The sequence below is a fragment of the Macaca mulatta genome, chromosome 7 (assembly GCF_049350105.2).
Source record: "Macaca mulatta isolate MMU2019108-1 chromosome 7, T2T-MMU8v2.0, whole genome shotgun sequence".
NCBI classification, from domain to species: Eukaryota; Metazoa; Chordata; class Mammalia; order Primates; family Cercopithecidae; genus Macaca; species Macaca mulatta.
In genome coordinates, this window is record NC_133412.1 from 86,330,164 (window position 1) to 86,335,975 (window position 5,812).

The 5,812-nt window shown below is 37.4% G+C and overlaps 1 long non-coding RNA gene across 1 annotated transcript; it reads left to right on the forward strand.

Moving 5' to 3' along the window:
* Window positions 1-339: 339 nt before the first annotated feature.
* LOC106999306 (uncharacterized) lies at window positions 340-3,118 on the forward strand. Its single transcript, XR_013395359.1, has 3 exons — window positions 340-473; window positions 2,543-2,738; window positions 2,979-3,118. It is a non-coding gene; the product is annotated as an uncharacterized LOC106999306 (long non-coding RNA).
* Window positions 3,119-5,812: the final 2,694 nt, after the last annotated feature.

Below are 5,812 nucleotides of genomic sequence, written 5' to 3' on the forward strand. Positions count from 1 at the left end.
TATTGTTTACATTAGCCACTTGAGAAAGCCAGAACCCTTGAGTCAGCCTGTTTGGGCGTTAATGGATTCTGGAGTAGCCATTACTACATATAAGTCTCTTTACAAAATATTTAAGTTTCTCTGAGGTTGACCTGCTTTCTGAACATTGGCGGTGCACTCTCCTCCCTCCCCACACGATCCTGCAGCACCAAGCTTGATGAATACTTAGGAAGGCAAACCATCATGATCAGTAATGGAGCAGTCACTTAGGGTACACCTACTTCTTTGTGATTTGAATAATCTATTTCCACCCACCCCAGCCCCACACTGTCAACCACCTTCAACAATCCGGGGAATCAAGTTAATCTTCAATTATGTGAAAGAATTTCAGGAACGAGTGCAGCTCAAGTTACCAAGTAACTTACTGTTGTGAAAAGATTCATACTGCAAGCTGCCTAAATGCAGGGCTTTTAATGATGTTCCCCGCCAACAAGGTAAGAAAAATCTTTCCAGGCAGTGATAATCTCTACATAGGGAACCTCCAAAACTTCTCAAGCTATCTTTAAAATGAATGCAACAAAACAAAATCTTTCTATATTTTCTCTGTACATATTATAAAAAATAAGGTTGAATATCATAATCATAATTATAAAGTTGGGTTTAGTGGGTTTTTTTTTTTTTTGGTGTCATTAGCATTTCCTTCTTAATGGCATCAGAAATACTTAGAGAACAGGTTTTCTCTTAGAAGTCACAACTGCTCTGCTTCCAGTCCTAGGTAGTTTGCTAAAGCGCTCTATGCAGAGGGATTAAAAAGGAAGGTTGAGGGGCAGGGAGGTGGGACACCCGTCCAGGGACTACAGAAGGTTCAGATTTCAGTGCTGGCTGCAGACCTGAGCAAAGTTCACTGCTCCCTTTTCACGACATGCTACATACTTTTCAAGTTCCCACTTGCTTCTTAGAGAGGAAAAAATGTGGCCTCCGAGTTCAGGTTGCTAGGGACAAGCTGAGCCAATTTAACCATGCATTCCTTTTCTAAAAGATAGGCTGGGTTGTTGTTGTTTTTTCACTGTAAATACCAGAAAGTCTTGATCCTCCCTACTCTAAACAAATACTTTTGCTACAACTTTGAAGTCATCTATCTCCCACGGTGAAAAACCAAGGATTGCATTCAGTAGCCTTTTCCTGCCTAAGTTTAGACAGAATTGAATAGTATTCTACTTTGTAGCACATCCTCTTATCAGACACCGGGCTTCGTTTTTCCTCTTGATAATGATGGGTATTTAAAATGCATATGACTATTGGATAATACAACTCCCACTGTTCTAAGGCTTTTTTATTTTTTTTGCTTTGGCCTCATGATATATATGTCTACTTTGGGTGTTTTGAAGAGAGTGAAGGAAACAGACAGGACTTTGAAAGGAAAAACAGACATCTAATTGGCTGTCTCTTGCCGACCCTCCAGTGACCCTGCACTGAATACCTCTAATGGACATGTGTGATCTTGGAGCCTCTGCTGCAATAAACAAGTTTTAGACTTTCAACTTGTTTTTGCAGCAGAATTCTTTATTCTTCTTAAAATTGATTTAAAAAAAAAATTGAGTGAGCAAGACATTAGCATAGGTATTTTACACAAAAGGGTGAAACGGTTTTCTAATTTTATAGATATAATATTTTTTAAAAGAATTTGGCTTCATTATGAATTTAGTTCATGTTAGTGTGTCATTTTACATACTCTAAAAAGTGGAGTTTTTTTTTAATATGGAAAGCAAGTATTTACCTTCAAAGCAGTAGTTACTAAATTCAAAAAGTTCAGAAAGTCAGTTAGGAGGCAATAATCTTAACTCCAAAAATTAATAACTCTCATGGCATTGTTTATGTGAAACCTTGGAACTTCCTGTGCTTTGAGTCAAGCTAGAAAATAGTAAGAGTCAACTCAAATCCTTTATGCTTCAAAAAACACATGAGACTGTTGAACAGGCTACATTAAGTAATGTGGGGGTTAATGGGGAAAGCCCTCATTTCTACTTTTGTCAAAAGACTAGGAGACTCAGCCCCATCAGAGAGCTTTGCATTTCCCCTGCCACCTTAACCTCATGGGAACTGCCAGGGTACACTACCTCCTTTCTTTTCTTTCCCTTTTCACTATCTAGCATTTCTTCCCTTCTATTATTCTTTCTTCACGTCCATGTTGACCTTTTTTTTTAACTTATCATCTAGGATCAATCAAGGCCTGCCTTGATGTTGCTCTGTGTCCTAACAGCAATTCTTCCTGGAATTGTCTGTTCACATGGATGTCTAAATGTTTAAGCACCCATGTAAATACTATGGTATCACTTTCTCATCAGCAGGGCTTCTGTGAGTTACAGAAAGACTGAGACCAATGCCACCATTTGAGATTCCAATATGTGAAATAATAAAGACATCCCCTAGCAGGATTTTTAATGAATTAGGCTTTATTATTTGATATTTACAGTGTTTTCTGAGAGTGTTCAATATAATAGAGGTAGTATTCCAGTTATTATATATATTTATTTGGAAATAATCCCAAAACTCTACATTATAGGCATGAAGATGGGGCTTGCTTCCATCTGGCCCTCCTGCCACCTTCAGCAACACGCCCCACATCCAATCCTGCTTACAGTCGAAGATGAATCTGGCATAATACAAAGAGCACTGGACCGGAAGCATGAAGTTTCTCTTATCTGTGCCTTGGTTTTCTTACGTGGAAAACAGAAATGTTGACATAAATAATCACACAGGTCTCTGCTAGTACCATTTTGTGATATTATATCGTGCTTACCACACCTAGAAACTGGGGCCATCATTCCAGCCAGCTAACAGAGAAAAATAAGATAAATAATCAGGCTTGGGAAAATACATTTCGTAGACCAAGTAAACAAAGACAACAATCTGGTATAAGTGTTATAACTGGGGGATGAGGGGTTGCAAATGGAGATCCACCACAGTCAACTCTACTTGAATTCCCCTGTTCTCGACAGGCAGCAGCAATCATAATGGACTTGGAGCACCAGTCCCACAACATCACAGGACATCCAGACATAATTGCATTAATACTCGAACAACTATCTGGTTATTCAGCATTGCCCAATATGTGAATAAAGCTCCTAGGAAAAATTAATGCTTGCTTGATGCTTTGACACATTTCCCTTTACAAAGCAAAGATCCCTACTCCTCTCACTTTCTCACATGTAGCATTACAACTAGTCAGCATCCACATGAGGCCTTATAATTAATCAGATCTACTGAGAGGTAGGTCCAAGATCCAGGATAAGGAGAGATCAAGCAGAAACAAAATACCACAGCCATTGCTCTGTATCTTCAGGAGATTGGTTCCAGAATCCCCTTCAATGCCAAAATCTGCAGATGCTCAAGTCTCTTATATAAGATGGTATAGTGTTTGCATATAACCTACTCATATCCTCCTGTATACTTTAAATCATCTCTAGATCACTTACAATACTTAATACAATGTGAGTGCTATGTAAATGGTTATCATACTGTATTTTTATTTGTATTCATTTTATTGCTGTATTATTACTTCTTCTTCTTCTTTTTTTTTTTTTTTACAATTATTTTTAATCTGTGGTTACTCGAAGCTGCAGATGCAGAACCCAGGGATATGGAGGCCCAACTGTACTTTTATCTTATTATGTAGGCTATGCTAATATTAATGACTAGAATGTTATGTTATTTCTTCTCAGATTTCAATAACAATTGAGCCTCAGGGTCAAAGTATCAGGCACTAAATTGAAGAGAATGCTGATGATTAGGACAGGAAAGCAACTTAAGCATCTATTAGTCCAGCCTACTATGAAAAGTAGGAATTCCTTCAACAAAATTCTCACACATGCCTATCCAACTTCCCAATGATTAAAGCAATAACAACAGTAATGATAATAATAAACACATATTTCATACTTACTGTGTGCCAGACACTGTCCTAAGTATATTGAGTACTGATTGTGAATCAGCACTGTTCCTAAGACTTCATAGACACTTAACTTATTGAATCTTGAAAATGCCTCTAGGAGGCAGGATCTATTATTGCTCTTATTTGATAGATGAATCAATGGAAACAGAAAAGAGTTAACTAGCTTGCCAGAGGTCACAAAGTTAGACTGAGAAGAGCTGGACAATTGCACTAGACAGACTAGCCCTGTAGCCTGTCCTGCTAATCCTATGTTACCAATAGGGGCAAAGGACAGAGACAAAGTAGGGGATTAGAATCCATTTCAACACTACTTTAATTAATAGAAAGATCTTCAGTTTTCTGAGCAAAAGCTGCCTCCTTTAGTCTTCATATTACCCACTAGTTCTAAACAGAATAATTATTCCTTCTTCCATTTGACAGTGCTTTTTTATCAAAGATTGACAAACTATGGCTTGTAGGCCAAATCTGGCCCACCATCTGTTTTTATATGGGCCATGAGCTAAGAACGGATTTCAAGTTTTCAAATGGTTGGGAAAAATATCAAAAGAAGAATAATATTTTGTGACACATGAAAATCACATGAAATTTAAATCTCAGTGTCTATAAATGAAGTCTTATTGGAACACAATCATACTTCACTTACATATTGTCTGTGGCTGCTTTTACTTTACTATAAGTCGGAACTAAGTACTTGAAAAAAGACCACATGGCCCAGTAAAGCCTAAAATATTTACTATCTGGCCCATTGCTAGAATGTGTGCTGATTCTTGCCTTAAATAGTAGAAGGTGGTTCTCATGTCCTTTCCTAAAAGTGCTCTTTTTTATAGTAAAATACCTCAGGTCCCCCCAACCACCACCATCTCATTATCCCGGAAACTCTCCTCTGGCATTCTTTGGTGCATATTCTATCTCTCTCAAAATTCTCCTCAGTGGTATATGGTTACGATGGACTACTACTCAACAATAAAAAGGAACAAACTACAGTAGAGACACACAACAACATAATGAATCTCCAAACCACTATTCTCAGTGAAAAAGCCCTGCATGTCTTTTTCTCACTGCATAATTGTATCTACAGGAAATCCTAAAATGGGTAAAATTAATCTAGGGTGAAAAAATATATATCAAAATAATGGTTGTCTTTGGAAAAAATGGGGCAAGGATTGGTGGAATGGGCATGAGAGAACAATTTGGGATGCTAGAAGCATCCCAGATCTTGAGAGTTGTTTGGGTTACATAGTTGTATATATTTGCCAAAATCCACCAAAATGTACATAGTTTGAACATTATACTGTATCCACCTCAAAAACAAACCTTGTAAGTAAATATTGCATTCTAGTTAATGATCTGCATACTGAAAAGTTTAGTGGTAACGGTATCAAGGCACGCAACTCATGTGAAATGCGTCGGAAAATCAAGATGGTTGGATGATTGGGTGGAGGGAAGGACAGATGGCAAGAGATGTGAAAAAGCAAGAGAAGTAAAGTGTTCATTGTCGAAAGTGGGTGATGGATACCTGGATGTTCACTATCTAATTCTTTCACCTCCTACATTTAAGTCTTGTCACAACTAAATTTCCTTCTAAAATAACATTTTCAAAGTAAAATTTTTATGATAAATGGGACAGACAGATAAAGGTAATGTCTGGCATGAAACAAAGTACTCTAAAAGTTGCACAAAGCAACATCATTATTTCCCTTCCTTTGTCCATTTTTATGTTAGCATTTATTTTCCTTTGATGTATCTGATTGGACCCTGAAATATCTACCTTAAACGTATCCAAAAAGACATCTTGGGTATAACCATTGGGACTAGTGATAAGAATTTATTCTATAATGGAATCTAATTCCATGGCAAGAGGCCAACTGTCATTTCTTTGTT